This window comes from Phragmites australis, chromosome 7 (genome assembly GCF_958298935.1).
Source record: "Phragmites australis chromosome 7, lpPhrAust1.1, whole genome shotgun sequence".
Taxonomy (NCBI): domain Eukaryota; kingdom Viridiplantae; phylum Streptophyta; class Magnoliopsida; order Poales; family Poaceae; genus Phragmites; species Phragmites australis.
In genome coordinates this window covers 9,787,029-9,804,194 of record NC_084927.1, presented here as the reverse complement: position 1 = coordinate 9,804,194, position 17,166 = coordinate 9,787,029, and the positions used below count along the sequence as shown (strand labels likewise).

Here is a 17,166-nt window from a genome sequence, read left to right as displayed (position 1 = left end):
TGAATAATATCATATGTGCGATGCTTTTGTGTGGACTATATGTACTAAGATGGATGTGTTGTTTTGAACAATATCATTTGATGAATGTGTTGTTTCTAACCATATAGCACTTCACTATCAAATGACAATGTGTGTTGCTATGGCTCAAGCTTGGCCGAAGAACTTGAGAAGTTTCCAACAATTAAAGATCTAGATACGAGAATTGCATTTCGGTTATTTGTGAATCAATATCAATTTCTAGAACTGTCGATAAAAGAAATGGATGTTGTGTATTTTTACTCACCTATTCTTCTGAATTATATGTATCTGCGAGATTGATTTTTGGTTTCGATGTTCCCAGGGGATAAACAACTCAGTTTGTGTATCAGTTTTTCACGCTAAATGTAATGGCGTGGCTAGCAACATAGCCTGCTTGTCATGCCAAAGGTCCTGGTGTGACGACATGTTGGTCACGCCAAGTCATTTCACACGACCTAACATGTCATCACCCCGGCCCTTCCCTAAATCCCTCATTCCCAGTGCACCCCTGCAAATGGGAATGGGCTAGCATGGCTCCAACGTTAGTCATGCGAAGTTTCTTGGCATGAACAAACATGGCATCATGCCGGCCATTCCGTCCGCCCCCCATCCCAATGAACCCCTGCAAATGGGGTGCCTCTGGCGTGACAATACAATGTGTCATGCCAATCACCATGGCGTGACACAATATTCACCATTTTCTTTAATTAATTTACTATACATCATGTAAATTTGTAAAATAATATTTGAAATTGTTTGTAACCATATATAATTTAAATAACATGTTGTTTTATTTTCAAAGTACTTTGTTCATAATCCCACCAAAAGCGATACGCACAATTACCGTAGCAGTACATGAATAAACATTGTTCAAGCACTGCACACATTGTACATGAATGAACTATTCTTGGCATCCATCTATTACGCTACATTCACATAGTTCATATGGTTCACACAAATAAGCATACAAAACACATAAATAAAACAGTTCATATGATTCATATAGTATAATCGACGATGGTTACACATAAAGTTCACAAATAGTTCATAATATAGTATATTAATATAGGACACTAACTATGCAACCATCAAACTGACCCCTTATGCTAATCTTCCCACCCATCATAGAGCAACTCATCATCATCGTCCGGGACAATCACATGCCAGTTAGCACCAAGAGCCTTCATTGTCTCCATTTGCACTGCCTTAGCTGCTACCTCTTAACCCTCAATGGTTCTCCTCTTGTGCTAGGGATACATAGCAAGATAAAAATCATGAGTTGCCTTCTTACGGTGCTCCAGATAGCTTGACAGTACTATCGGATGACGCTTACTCCGCCATGCAATCTCATGATCCACCTTATCTTTATCAAGGTACTCCTCCCATGAACATGTTCGCGTACTCTATTCCCAAAAACAAATTCATATGAATCCCCATTAACAAGGTACAACCAACATAGGATATCGAAACAGAAAATATAGATAATATGTCTGAAACTAACCATGTCCTTGCCAACCATATGTCCACAGTAGTACCTCACACCAAGTTCAATGGGCACTATCCCGTATCAAGCATTGACACCACAAGTTCACTTCCTTGGACGATATGGTTTTATCAACCTTTTCCTCTTCACTTGATCCTCTTCCTCCTCCATACATTCACCATCGGGACCCGTACATTAAATCTCGTAAGTTATAAGTAGCATCATGGCACTGCATTCAAATTCATGATACAAGTTACATGACATCTAATTCTACCTCATTTAAACTATAAACAAGCAACCATGCTCAGTTTTTACCATCCCTTCACAACGGAAGTAAGGAGACCTCCCATAAGGTTCACAAAGCACACTTCGCTTCCCATAATTGCACAATGAAGGATCTGCTCATGTCTTTTGCTCACTTTCCACTTCTCTTTATTTGTCAGTTTTGGTGGATTTGGTGGAGGAGGAACCCAACGAACAAACTTATCATATGGCTTTGGATACAGAGTAAACCGTTTCATGCCCATCAATCCATTGGAAGAAGTATCACATCTCTCACTCCTACCAATTATTTAAACATCATGTCAGCAAAAGTAATATCATATGCTTCTACCTTAACACATAACAAATATACACTCACACGATAATCCTTTCACAGGTAGTAAGCACAACCAACAATATCTTTATGTAGCGACTAAAGGACCATAACAAGCTTACCACAATCACAAGATGGGATGGGGAGTGCAAGATGAATGGGGGCATCCTTGCAACTAACATCGGGATACTTCTTGCCGATGTGTATCCACTTTTGCTTACGCCACAAATTTAAAGTCACACCATACAATTGCATGAATACGAATCCATTTGAATTTGACATGCACCAAACACTTTTACATTCAACACAACCAAATCCTATGCACTAAACAACTTTGTTACCATCTTCAACGGTCAATTTCATAGCACAACATACAAGAGTAAAATGGTCTACACTAAACAACTTTGTTACCATCTTGAACGGTCAATTTCATATCACAACATACAAGAGTAAAATGGTCTACGTACAAGCATAATAAACATGCTACATTCAGCATTGAGCAACAATAAACAACTAATAGGTAATCTAACCAAATTTCAAAATTTTCATCTCCAAACCCTAGGTAGCTCAAAACCATCTAAAAGTACAGAACCAATCGAAATCGAATGGATACAATAGAGTATTTACCTTCAATGAGCAATCCCTTGTGAAATCTCATTTGATTTCGGTCCGAATTCGTTGGATTTGATGAAGGATTTAGAGAAAAGGAAAGAAGGGAGAAAACAAGTACTTGGGAGGAGGAAGAGGAGCTATGTGAGAGAAGAGCTGACACGATCTCTGTATGCAGCTGAGTCACGCTAAAGGGATTGGCATAACAGACGGTTGTGCCAACCCCTATGGCGTGACTCAGGGCTACCATATCAACGATGTGTGGCAAGGTGTCGGTACGGCTGCCAGCGTGGCTCCTTAGTCACATCAATTCATATAGCGCGACTAAGATGGGGAGTCACACCAATCGCTTTAGCATGACCAAAAGGGCTTCTTCCTAGAATTTTAAATTCTCATATGCTGTTTTTAAAATATTATTTTAAAATAAGTTAAAATAAAAAAATTCCCGTGATTCGCACCTAGCCTTGTGTGCTGCTGCTCCGAGGGCCTCGCCTGACCTTGAGTAGTAGGTAACAGGCCCCTGTAACAATGCAAATCTTTTAGTATCTTTTTGTGAAAATATGAGCAAGAGTTTCCACGCCTGATCTGTCATTGCAATAGTTCCTTGAAGAAAAAAATATGGTGAACAATTAGCTCTATGTTAGTTTGAAGGGATTCTAATTTTACTTATATTAGAATATAATTTTTCACGAAATTCCATATGTGGATGGGCCAACATCTCAGACAATCTAGACGAGCCTTGAAGCTGGCATAGAACTACAGAACTCCCGATAAATGTGTATGTGTATGAATTCAGGCAGAAGCTCTTAAACTTCGAAGGAAATAGTAAAACGAGCTCATAATTTTCTCGCCACATATTAGACCTGAGGGTGTTTGGCTAATTGGACAACGAAACATACCTTACTGGACTTGGCATTGCATCGGTCTCCCCGTAGACCAGACATCCTAATTAATGAAGTATAAAACTATGGTATACAAATATCCTAGCTATACATGAATCTCCTAAGGTTTTTTATTCTAGAAGCATAATATTATATCTGGGAAGGAGTCCCTCAACATATGAAAATTGCCTGTAGGTTCCATAATATCCCTTAAATAGGGAAGTTTATCTCTAGGTTTAAGAATGGTAGAATCCTACTCATTAAAGAATCAATACAAGACTACATGATGTAGGGCTATTATCTTTCGGAATATCTGAACCTTTATAAATATCTGTATTCTAGCGTACGATTTGGCTAAAGGGAGTATCCCCTACTTCATTCACATATTCGTACGATCAGCAGTTCATAAATCGTCAATAGCTGGCGCTGTCCGAGGTACAGATATGTACTTTGATGTATTGTTAACGCTTAAAAGCTCAAGGGCTAAGGCAACTCTCATCTCCCCCAAGCGAAGAATGCTTACTATATGTTTTGTAGATTGACTTTCCAGTTACAAACAACACGGTCAAGTACAAAGGCTTGCTCGCCAGTCTTGGAGGAGCTCATACACTCGACATCCACTACCTATTGATGAATTAAGATTCATAGTTGGTAGTGAAGTGAGTTGGTAAGGAGTATTAAACCTCGTATAAGACAGTGACTGTTTACCTTGAGGAGGTGAGAAAGCTAGAATAGAAATTCATCAAACTCAAAAAAGATAATTGCCTTGCCAATAGTCCTATTGGACTAGCCACCTCATGATCTCTAGGACAACCCGAGACCTTTTAAGATAAACTCTCTAAGCCATCAGAGACATTATAAGATGATATGGCCGAAGGAGTGGTGGTCTAAGAGACCAATAACTAGCTCTGGACGTCACCAGGAATTGAGGCTCCACATGGAGTCACAAAGAAACTCAAAACTTTGCTTGAGTACAAAGATACATGGATAGATCCAATCGACAATTTTCTTCAAGTTTGAGCCATACCCGAGTACAAGGCACAATTCGAATAGGTTTCTCATGGGCCGGGACGTATACCCTAGTCAAAGATACCCTCTATCAAAGAGGTGTCCATGGAGGGTAGCAAACTATTCATGATGTGCATCTCTCGAAAGCAGGGTAGCAAACTACTCAAAGAAATCCATGAAGGGGTGCACGAAGCTCACGCTTCCTTCCAAATCCTAGTTGAAAAGGCTTTTAGACAAGATTTCTACTAGCCCACAGTTCTCCATGATGCAATTAAGATGGTAAAAAGATTCGTCAAGTGCCAATTTCACAGTAGACAAGTCTATCAACCCGCTCAAGCTTTACAGACGATCCCCTTGTCGTGGACTTTCACGACTTGGGGTCTAGATATTCTGGGGTCCCTTCCTGGTAGTGCTCGAAGGCTTCAAGTTCCTTTTTTTTATCTCCTTCTGTATCTCTACCAATAAAGGACTAAAGTGTTGATATACGATTAGCCGTATATCAAATCCCTCCAGAAATACTACAACCAAGACGCCTGACAATGAACCCTCCAAGCCAGGAATCTGGTTATGCTACCTATTCAGAGCCAACATAATAGCAACAAGGTAGCCCCAAAGTGGGAGGGTCTCTACACGGTGATCGAGTCTACTCATCCTAGGTCTCTTAGCAATGGGGGATGGATGAGTCTTCAATAATTTTTAGAACGTCAACTAACTCTAAAAGTTTAATGTGTAAGTAGTAACAGTAAGTTTACACTAGTAAAGGTTCGTATTTACCGTAATGTCCCTTGAATCTCTTTGTGTTCTTTTTGTCTTCCCTGAACTAAACGTTTGGCACCCGTAAGAAGGGTACACTGGTGGTGAGCCACAATCCACGTACATTTATAGATTTCGCTCACCTGAATAAACCTGGACAATGAAACATGAGGATCGACTTGAGGAAACAAGAATTTGTATGACTAGAGGGGAAGTATGAGCGTTCAATTCTTTTCTATTACCACGGTTGACTAATTCATAATGTTCGATCGACAATTTTTATCTTATTATCTTTGACTACCTATCTAAGTTTTCTTCCTAAATAACCAGATGGGGCTGAATGAATACAATATACTAAGAGCTAATGACAACATATTGTGCATGTGCCAAAGCAACTTCCTTCACGTGGAGACAATGTTCTAAGTTACACACTCATATGATGTGATCAAGATTCTGTATCGCGTCGAGTGCCTAGGGTCTACGACACCTCTCACTCACATTGGACCTAGGGTTGACCCGATTAAGTTCTCCGATTAGTAGCGAAGTCATCCTACCCTAGCTGGAGGAGGAAGCGAGTAGCAGTAAACATGTTAGGTTATTGGTATCGAGTTCCCAAGAAGTCCTACCATTTTCATTTACATTCTTTTTTGTTTTTTACTAACAAAAGATTAAGTTTATATTCCCAAGCACATGTTACTAAAGAAAGCCTAAGGAGACTCAACAATTCTCTAACTAACCATCGCAGCGGTTTCGAGTACTACTCAAAGCTATGATCTTCTGTGCCAGGGTCTCATCACATTTGATGCTCAAGATCTATTCCGGTGTATGTGGGAGCTATTGGCAAGGAATCCTAGAAAAGTTGGCACACGATCTCAACAAATGCACTCAGTTTCCAAACGTCATTGTGATCTTTTGCCCAAAAAAGAAGAAATTTTTTTTCATCACCGTGCGGCATCTGTGTCATGACGATTAAAATTTCAAACATCCTGCTATATGGAGAGCCAAATTTTCCCAAATCTTGTCAGAATCTGGAGACGTTAGGATGATGCTTATGGACTTACCCGAGAAGGCCTAAAATCCCGACTAGATGACCCGGGAATACCAAGATACACAAATAAGTGTGCATCCTACCCGGAGACCAGAGTTCTCACTCGGAGAAAAAGCCTGTTGAGACGATTTCCTCAGCCGGGCTAAGTTTCTTGATCCGGCACAACCTTGTTTCATGTACTGATAGGGGGATTAACAATGTGTTGTATACAACTACCAAATATAAATATCCTATCCATATACGAATCCCCTAGGGTTTTCTAGATTTTTAGAGCATACGATTATATCTGGGAAAGGAGTCTCTGAACGTATGAAAAATGCTAGCATGTTCCAGAATATCTCTTAAATAAGGAGGTTTATCCCTAACTTTAAGGATGACAGAATCCTAGTCTAGCAGCCACACGGCAACCCCTATATATATACAGAGTCAAGGGACTTTATGGAGGAGAGATGGATAGAAGTCCAACAGACATGTCCCACCCCAAGCCTACAGGAGTCTCAAGCTCGTGAGCCTTCTGTACTTGCGATCTACATCGATATCTCATCGAGATTACATGCAAGGAGCCCTTGACTAGGTTTAGATCTATTTAGGCTAGCCAAGACCCTATTATAAATAGTCTCGAATATCATTATCCTTTGGGAGATCTAAACCTAGATAGATCTATATGTTCTGAGATATGATTCGGCTAAAAGGAGTATCACCTACTTTATTCACGTATTCGTAAGATCGACTGTTTATATATAGTCAACACCAATTAACCTGGTGAGTAAATTTCAAAAACCTATAACTATCTTGACACATATTAAAAAAATTATAACTTTTAGTGCTCATTTCAAAAACACATAACTATTTTGATACATCATTCAAAAAACTACAACTTTCTTATCTATTACATGCCAACAGGTGCATCCACGATCAATCCTCATATTACATGCTATATAGAATAACAGGTGGCCTCACGGTGAGGAAGTTGTAGTTTTTTTAAACATATATCAAAATAGTTATATGTTTTTTAAATAGATAATAAAAATTATAATTTTTTACAATATATATTAAAATAGTTGTAAGTTTTTGAAATTTACTCTACCGGTGGAGAGAGGAGAGGCCCCGGTCGTAGTACGTGTCAGGATTGGGAAATCATTTATGTTTCCAATATGGGACGCTTTCTTCCTTCTGTCGCTAGTGATGTCACCGGTCACGGCTGAGAAGACAGTGAGAAACCAGCAGTGACTTTTCCAGCGCACTTTTGGTTCTACTCCATCCATCTATGCGTCTTCGGATTGGTTCTTCGCAATTTGTACGGGCCGATGCATGCATGCACACTGCAGGTGTATGGGCCATGCGCGCATGTGAAGAACAGGGTAATGCAGAGACCTTACGGTAAAGCTACGCAGGAAGTCTTACGTTAAAGCTCTCGCAGACTCATGATGAATGATTAGCGCCAGGTTCTGTGCAGAAGTTTATTTAGGTCTGCATGATCCCTCGCTATTAGACTTCTTTTATGCATGAATTCCAGGAATTGGCAATCAGCACGTTAATTTTATTCCAACACCATCGAGATTGATCCTTTGCTAGTGATGTCACACTAGCCTTGTGTGACGCCTTTTCACCTGTTGAATGGTGCATGTTGTAGCGCAAATATGATCGATCATGCGCATGGTTGATGTCTCGATGAGAACATGATTAGGGTCAAAAAGATCAAGACTACGTACGTGGGAGAACATGCATGCATACACCCATCGGCTTTTTCGCTGAACGATTAGGTCTGGCATGCATGCATACATGGGCGCATGGCCCATCGATCCTTATTAGGATTAGTTTTATTTGTGTGTAGTGCTACCAAGTAGTAGAACTATTGGATTTGGAAACTAAGTAGTGTTTGGATGGGTATATAGACCCATACATGTACCAGGTGATACAATATGTTATCTGGTATTATTGTTTGGTTTGTTGGATGGAACCAACCTATTCAGGATAGAGTCACACTATTTAAAAATACTTTTTTCGAGATACTCAGAGTGTATTTTCACACGCAGCTCATTTGAAAAACTATATGTGTAGTTAGTGGAGGTTCGCTGTGGTTATGGACCACCTGTGAAAATATATTTTTATATATAGTTCCTTATATGAACCGCCTATAAAAATATGATAATTATCATAGGCGGTTAATATAAGAAACCGTCTATGTAAAAGATCATTTTTCACAGGTACGTAAACCGTTTGTGAAAATGGGTCATTTTCACAGGCGGTTCAAATAAGGAACCGTTTGTGGAAATAAGTGACCGGTTATCTTAAAAATTTTATAACTTTTTCATATGAATTCGGATGAGGACAAACTTTATACGAAGATTATACCAATCGACAAGACCTACAACTTTGTAGTTGAAAGTTTTTCATTTGAAGTCATTTATATGTCCAAATAATCATTTGAAGTTTCAAACGTTTATTTAGACATGTAAATTACTTCAAATGAAAAACTTTTCAACTACATAGTTGTAGATCTCGTTGAGAGCTACAACTTTTATATAGATTTTATGCTCATCCAACTTAATATGAAAAAGATATGAATTTTTTAAGATACATTATGTATCACCTGTAGAAATGACTGAAAATGTATCTTAAAAAATTCATATCTTTTTCATACTAAGTCAGATGAGCACAAAATCTATATGAAAATTGTAGCCCTCAACAAGATCTACAACTTTATCGTTGAAATGTTTTTCATTCGAAATCATTTAGATGCTCAAATAATAGTTTGAAATTTTGGATAGAAGATATTAAAAGGATTGCATATGATGTTAGTATCACTACCAGTTCTCTGGTGAGATAGTAAGGAAGGTTCGCGCGAGCTGATGGGTCCTGAGTTTGAGTGCTATGAACTGCACGTGCGTGTATTTCACGCGAAAAATTATGTTACTTGTGACTTAGAGGGTGCATGGTCGGTTAAAAAAGTTGTTTTTTTTCGAATAAAAAAATATCGATTCGGGAACCAATTAGTACAAGCGGCCCGCTTACGAATCTGTCTGTGAAAATTGATTTCTATAGCGGTTCGCTTAAGTAACCACCTGTGAAAATTGGTTTCTACAAGCGGCCCGCTTAAGAAACCGCATGTGAAACCCTATTTTCACAGACGATTACTTAAGTGAACTGTCTGTGCTAATAGATTTCTACATACGGCTCTTTTACGCCTGTGAAAATCATCTATTTCAACAGGCCTTTGATTATCGCGGATGCGCTAAACGCCTGTAAAAACGAGTTATCAACCGTGTCTAAAAATAGTTTTTTTTAGTGTCATGCATATTCTTGAATATAGTTGCTAGATGCTGCATCATCTCGTTCGAATTTGGCCGAACAATGAGATGCAGGACGGATTGAGTGCGGCATGAACATGGGTTCCAGTCACCTCCCATGCGAAGTATTTGTGTCCATTCTTAGAAAAATTCCCCATTTCCTCCAGCGCGGTGGCAGCAACAGCCAGGCTTCCTCCCAGGCAAGGCCACCCTCTCCGGCGGCGACGGTGAAGATGGAGGCCTAGCTTGATCTCAGGTAAAGGTTATGAGGAACAGTAATATGCTAAGAGGGGTAAATTAGGATATTTAGAAATCTAAAATAAATTGATTTCAAAAACTTTTCAAGATAAAGTTATATCAATTTCTATCTAAATATGCACTAAGTTTATCTAGTGTGTCTACTCTACTGTTTAAGAGAAATATAACATACTCTAGTAAAGTAAATTGCAAGTATATAAATGCAGAAACGTAAATAAGGTAGAGAGACAAACTCGGGAGAAGGGATTTTTATCCCGTGGTATCGATGGTACGAATATCTCCACTAATCCACGTTGGAGCTCCACAAAGGATACGCTCTCGGTCGTCAAGTCTCTTCTGATCATGACTCTTGAGCTACCAAATCACCAAGACAAGGTCACAAGCATGATGAGCCACCAAATCACCAAGGTAAAGTCTCACCACTAGCCTCTCTTCCGGTTACTTGACGTCGTGATCACTTCAGAGCTTGAGCTACCAAGGCAACGGTCTCTGTGTCCCCGTACATGTGTCTTGCCGCCGCTTCACACCAAGTCGGAGGGTCAACAAACTTGAGCCACCAAAGCTCAAGATGTCGGTGAGTCACCAAGACTTTAAGATGCCGATTTACCACTCAGTACAAGTTAGGATCACTCCTTGATTCCTACTCTAAACTGCAGCACCTAGCTACAACTCACTCTAGGCCTATAAGCACTAAACACTCTATAATTTTGTGCTTAATTGCCTGAGATGATCACTTTAAGCACTTTGGTGGCTTGGATGTCTTCTCAAGTGTATATGAGTTTCCTCTAGACTCTAATAGCATGCCACACCTTCAAATTACTGAGTGAGAGGGGTATTTATAGCTTTCAACCTACCAACTAGCCGTTTTTCCAATGGCTCAGAAAAGCTATTAACAACAAATGATCTGATGAGAATAGTAGTACTAATAACAGATCATCTGTTGAGTACAAACTTAGAAACTAGCTGTTGGAACTTCACTCAAAACCTCTATGAACACCGTACAATCCGGTGTGCCATCAAATCCATCACCGGACCTTCTGGTGAGTTATATTAGTCATCTGAGCCTTTGCAGCCTCTCTGCGTAAAATGCTCTGGTGCATTCATCCAGTGTTCATTCCATTCACATAGAACCATCCGGTGAGTTAAACCTTCTCTGCTTTGGTGCAAATATCTTTGTGATCACCAGACTATCAGGTGAGTTGATCTTCATTCTTCACCACTTGCAGTCGCCTCTGCAAGAAATGCTCTGGTGGTATACTCTGGTGTGCACAAACCAAGCATCGACCATTTCGATGGGTTGATCTTTAGTCTTCTGCACTTGCATTCTTCTCTACAAGAAATGCTCCGGTATTACCCTGTGCAGATCACCAGACTATCTAGTGAGGTTCTCAGCCTTCTCCCCCTTTGTCAGCAATACTCCGGTGAGTTCAATACACAAAGCACTAGACTACCTGGTGAGGCTATCAACCTCTGTGCCCAATGCTCCAATGAGTTCAACCCCTCTGCACCATACCTTCTCATGAGGTCAATTCTCCTGGGACTTCTCCAATTTAATCAAGCTTTGTCTCAATTGCGGTGGCTTCTTGATGTATTACATCTATGAGATCTACTAATATATATTCTTGACGAACATGTTAGTCCTACTGACTATGTTGTCATTAATTACCAAAATCACAATCATAGACTAATGGGTCATTTTCTCTACAATCTCCTCCTTTTTGGTGATTGATGACAATACAACTAAAGCAAGTGATAAATAATAAATGATACCAATCTTAAAGAGCATAAACTCTTACTACATTGTTTGGATGAATGTTCTTACCATTTATTCTCCCTTTGTTATGACTCTACCTTTCTTCATTACCACTATCTGCTTTGATCGACCAATGCAAGAGCTTCTCCCTCTTTATCAACCTAGGTTCCTCATAGTGCTTATTGTATCTTGTTCTTCCCCTTTATCAACAATCTCAAAAAGGACTACATACATATGTTGAACTCAAGGAAAAAAGTTAGAGCATATGGGAAAGAGCTTCATAAATCATAATCCAATGAAATGATACCAATTGAAAAGATATACCAATTATAAGGATATGAGGCATTGATATCAATTGAAAAAGAGAAACAAGGATCATAATTCATGAAACTCACATGATATAATCTAAACTCCCCCTTTATGTGTGCATACATATAATTAGACCAACTTGTAAATACTACTTGTAGGAATGTACAATATATGCACATTTAGAAAACAAGTAGATGTAGGAAGTTTAAATCATATCATGCATAGAGGTAGCTTAAATATAGAAATGAATTGACAATAATACCAATTTAAGTATTTAAACATTGCATACCGTAGCGAAAATAGCCCGATTAGGCCATGATTGTGATTTTGGTGATTAAAGATAAAATAGTTAATGTGACTAATATGTTTGTCAAGAATATAAGTTAGTAGGTCTCATAGATGTAATAATATAAGTTAGTAGGTCTCATAGATGTAATACATTAAGAAGCCACCACAGCCGGGACAAAATTTGGTTGAATTGGAAAAAATCCCAGAGAAATTGTTCTCACCAGAAGGTCCGGTGCTAGAAGAATTGCACTCACCAGAGCATTATGTCCAGAGGCAGTTTGCCTCACCGGATGATCTAGTGATAAAGAATATGCATGCCAAAGCAATTCTGTCAGAAGAAGTCAGAGTAGATTACACTCACCGGAAGGTCTGGCGATAAGAAGAAATGTACATCAGACTATTTAACAGAAGCTTGGTATTTTCGGAAGAAATGGATTATAAGGCACCTGATGATCCGGTGATGAGATTGATAGCATACCGGAGGCTTCACCGGAGCATTTAACAGAGTTTGTGGAAAACCCAGAAAAAAAGAAGTTCTACACACCGGAAGGTTCGGTGATGAAGACAGTGCACACCGGAGTATTTTGTGCAGAGAAGAAGTTTGGCACGGTCTCGCTCAGGATAACTCACCGAATAGTCTGGTGATGAAGAGGATGTATACACCGGAGTATCTGGTGTTCAAAAGAACTCTGAGTGGAGTTCCACCAGCTAGTTTATGAGAATATACACATCGGATGGTCCGGTGCTTGTACCTCTGTTGATCATCCAGTATTCACTGAATATTTGAGCTGTTGGGATAACAGCTAGTCCACGGGATTGAGGTTATAAATACCCCTACACTCATTCATTTAGAGTGGCTGGAGTCTAGAGAAACCCTTGTACACCTAAGAAGACATCCAAACCATCCAAGAGTATAAAGTGTTCATTCAAGGTGATTAAGCACACTATTAGTGGGTGATTAGTGCTTATAGACCTAGAGAGAAGAGTTACTAGGTGCTGCAACCTAGAGTGTGGATCAAGGAGTGATGCAAACGTGTACCAAGAGGTACACTGGTGCCTTGGAGTCTTTGTGACTCATCGGTAACTTGTTGACCCTCCGACTTGGTGTGGAGCAGTGACAAGAGTATTGTGCAGAGACGCGGAGGCACTTGTCTTTGTGACTAAAGCTCCGAAGTGAAGATAGCGTACAAGTGACCAGAAGAGAGGTTAGTGGTGAGACCTCGCCTTGATGGCTTGGTGGCTCATCATGCTTGAGGCATTGTCTTGCTAGTATCTCAAGAGCCATGACCGGAAGAGACTTGGCGACAGGGAGCATATCCTTTGTGGAGCTCCAACATGGACTAGGCGTGGCTTGCGTGCCACCGATACTACGGGATAAAAATTTCTAGTGCCGAGTTTGTCTCTCTACCTCATTTACGTTTCCGCATTTACTCTCTTACAATTTACCTTGCAATTATGTTAAGAGGTAGAGTAGACACACTACATAAGCCTAGAGCACATTTAGATAGAATTTGAGATAGGCTTATCTTGTGAAAGTTTTGGGGACAATAGTTTTTAAGTGTCCTAATTCACCCCCTTCTTAGGACGTCCTTGATTCCCTACATATACCTCTGGGGACGTGTTGATCACTTCATGAGACTATAAAAGATGCATCTAGTATCACATGTTAGTCTCAAAATCACAATCCATATGATATACTCCCCATAAATGTGTGCATACAAGTTTTGAATACTTGAGAGACATATGCACTTGTTATTAATAACAAAGGGAAGGATACTGTATAGATTGGTTCATTGCACATAAAAAGATACCAATTATGAAACTAATGCCATGAAAATAATCTACAACTAATAAACCATGTAGGTTTCTCATAGGTTAGAGACAAGCATAAGCAACCTACCATATGAAAACTAGACATTACAATAAATTGGAATATGCACATGCAATCCTAGACAAGGCAATGGTTCAAAAAACATGAGAAAAATCTAGCAACCATTACCTCATTACCTTTGGATGGGGATTTGGGTATATGATGATTATAATTTTCATCAAAGTGTCCAATATTATGTACTTGGCTTCTTCGATTGAACCTTCATTTTATCTTATGAGCCAAGTCTCTAAATCCTCATAGCCCCCTAGGGCTTTAAGTTTTCTTTGGAACCCAAACCGATTAGGGCCTCTTTATGTTGGTGATGACTTTCTTGGCACCCAAATGGGTTGGTTCCACCCCTAATTCTTTCTTCAAACCAAATGTGCAACCACCTTGTCATTGTTCTTCTTCTTGAGATTGTAGTGGTTGCTCTTGGTCTTGGTTTTGTAGTTTGACTTAGTGTAGATATTGGAGGTCTTGTTAGAGAGGTTCATTGCTTTCTTCTTGTCTTTGATTTCTTTCTTGACTTACTTGCATTGGAAGGACTTGTTGCCTTCTTGATGACATTTGAAGTTTGTCATGGTGGACCTTTTTCGCAAGTTTTTCACCATAGTTACACGATTATCTTGAGGAGGTTGGACATGGTTCTTGCCCTTTAATCTTGCCAAGTTTTTCTTGAGCTTTTTGACTTCTTGTTTGAGCTAATCATTTTCTTGTGCAATAAGTTCATCAGATGGTTCAAAAGAACATTCTTAACACATATCTCATTACAAAGGGGTGAGCATGATATATCAATTAAATCATCACAAGAAGTTCAAGCATCTACCTTAGGATTAAAATTAAATAGAGAGGTAGATTGCTCCAAAGGTGCCTTAGATTGAGATTTGATGCACTCAAATTTTGTCTTAAGCTCATTATACTCCTTGTTTAGCAAATTAAATTTGCTCAATATTTATTCATAATTAGAAACAAAGGTAGCATGAATGTTATTAAGTGCATTGAATTTATTAAGCTCTTTTAATTGTTTCTTAAGGGCCCTTTGTTGCTCATTGATCAAATGAAGGAGTTCATCATAGAAGGGAGAATCTCTGCGGATTCATCATCACTTACATCGCTATCCATACCTTTAGCCATAAGGCACTTGTGTGATGACTTGCGTGATGATGACTATGAGGAAGTGCTTCGCTTGGAGGAGTGGGTGGCGAAGCTCTCATCACTTGATCTTAAATCTTCATTTCCACTCACCTATCTTCCCATGCTTGTAAATGCTTTGGCTCTTCCCCTTGTCTCCCTCTTGCTCTTCTTCTCCTTCTAGATGCGATCAATAGTTTTGACCAAGTCTTTCATGGAGATTCGTTCATCAGTCTTGGTATTGATTTTCTTGATGTTCTTTTCAACTTGAGAGATGATCTTGGCGACTTTGAGATCCATTTGTTCATCACTTGATGTGCTTTTCTCATCATCTTTATTTCTCTCTTCATCCTCACCTTTATCTTCATCATCTTCGCTTGAGCTTGAATCTTGCTCTTGTCTCCTCATCTTCGCCCTCATGTGTGAGCATGGTGCTTGCTTGCATGTGAGAGTAAGGTTTTTGATGTCAGATGAGGAAGAAGCTTCCACCCCTATGTTCATGGTCATCTCATAGGTGGCAATCTTACCGAGCACTTGACTTGGAGTCATCTTCTTGATGCTGTTGTTATCGTAGATGATAGAGACTATCAACTTGTACATTGAAAGAAGAGCTTGAAGTATTCTTCTCATCGCTTGATCATTGTCAATTGGCATCAAACCTAGCCCATTGATCTTTTTTGGGGAATGGTCTCACGTGCCCCTTCGGATGGTGAGTCGAAGTACACTGGTGGTCATACACTAACAGTTAATGTAGTTGTGTTTCAAGAAGCGCAAGCGAAGCCTCTGGCAGACCTTCAGGTGGAGACCAAAGGTCAACCCGTGACACCAAGTATCAGCGCAAGCGAAGCCTCTGGTGGGCCTTTAGACGAAGACCAAAGGACAATCCACGACACCGAGTAACAGCACAGGCGAAATCTCTAGCGAGCCTTTGGACGGAAACCGAATGGTGACTCGAGATGCAGTGTCAAGGCTGGTCGAAGATACCCTAGCCCGTGTACGACTGGCCTTATGGGGGCTCGAGCGAAGGTGAGGCGTTCATTCAAGCCCATGTAGCAGTCTAGGGTATAATTGTAAATGTGCAAATGCACTTAATGGTACCAAAATACCCCCGAATATGCCAGGAATGTGGCAGTTAGGGGGTTAATACAGTAAATTATGGCATGGAATGGTTGAGTACGGTCTATAAATAGGCCGGCACTGTAACTGATACGACACATGAATGAGACTATGCATCTCCCCATAAATACGTGTCGCATATCTTTACCTTCGGCTCTCTCTCTTGGCCGAAAACTTCCCCTGGTTTGGTGACTTAGCTATCAACAGCTGGCGCCGTATGTGGGGATCGAAAAATTCGAAGCCATGCCACCTAAAAAGAAGACAAAGCCACTGGGTACATTGGCAACATTGCCGGAGTAGCTGATTCCAGCAAGGGCTTCGGACAAAACACTCCCTACGATGGTGTTGGAGCTAGTCAACAGTTCGACCGGTGGACCTAACGGCAACCAGCAAGGACATGATGATGTGAATGTGGTGCCCACAGGGGATGATGAAGATTGTCACAATGCAGCTCTCCAGGAAGACGCAAAGGTAGCAATGCGAAGGGTAGAAGCTAACCTTCAAGCCAGCTTCGAGGTTTCGGTAGGAGAAAGGTGAAAGGCACATGTTGTCAAAGAGTTGGAGGACCTTGGTAACTTCGAAGAATATGAAGACGAAGATGAGACAAAACATGATAGATTAGCCAGGCTACAAGCCGAAGAATTGGAGAGGCAGATTGTGCAAAAAAGCGCAAGCTGGATAGCTTAGCAGTGATTTAGAAGGCCGTGGAGTATCACCGGCAAGCCTACGAGGTCAGAAGTACATTGGAGAAAATGC

General features: G+C 40.1%; 1 long non-coding RNA gene across 1 annotated transcript; it reads right to left on the bottom strand.

Annotated features, from left to right (window-relative positions):
* Positions 1-994: 994 nt before the first annotated feature.
* On the bottom strand, positions 995-3,157 carry LOC133923969 (uncharacterized). The gene is made up of 2 exons (XR_009910698.1): positions 2,724-3,157; positions 995-2,062 (listed from the first exon to the last, which is right to left on the bottom strand). It is a non-coding gene; the product is annotated as an uncharacterized LOC133923969 (long non-coding RNA).
* Between the last annotated feature and the right edge of the window lie 14,009 nt (positions 3,158-17,166).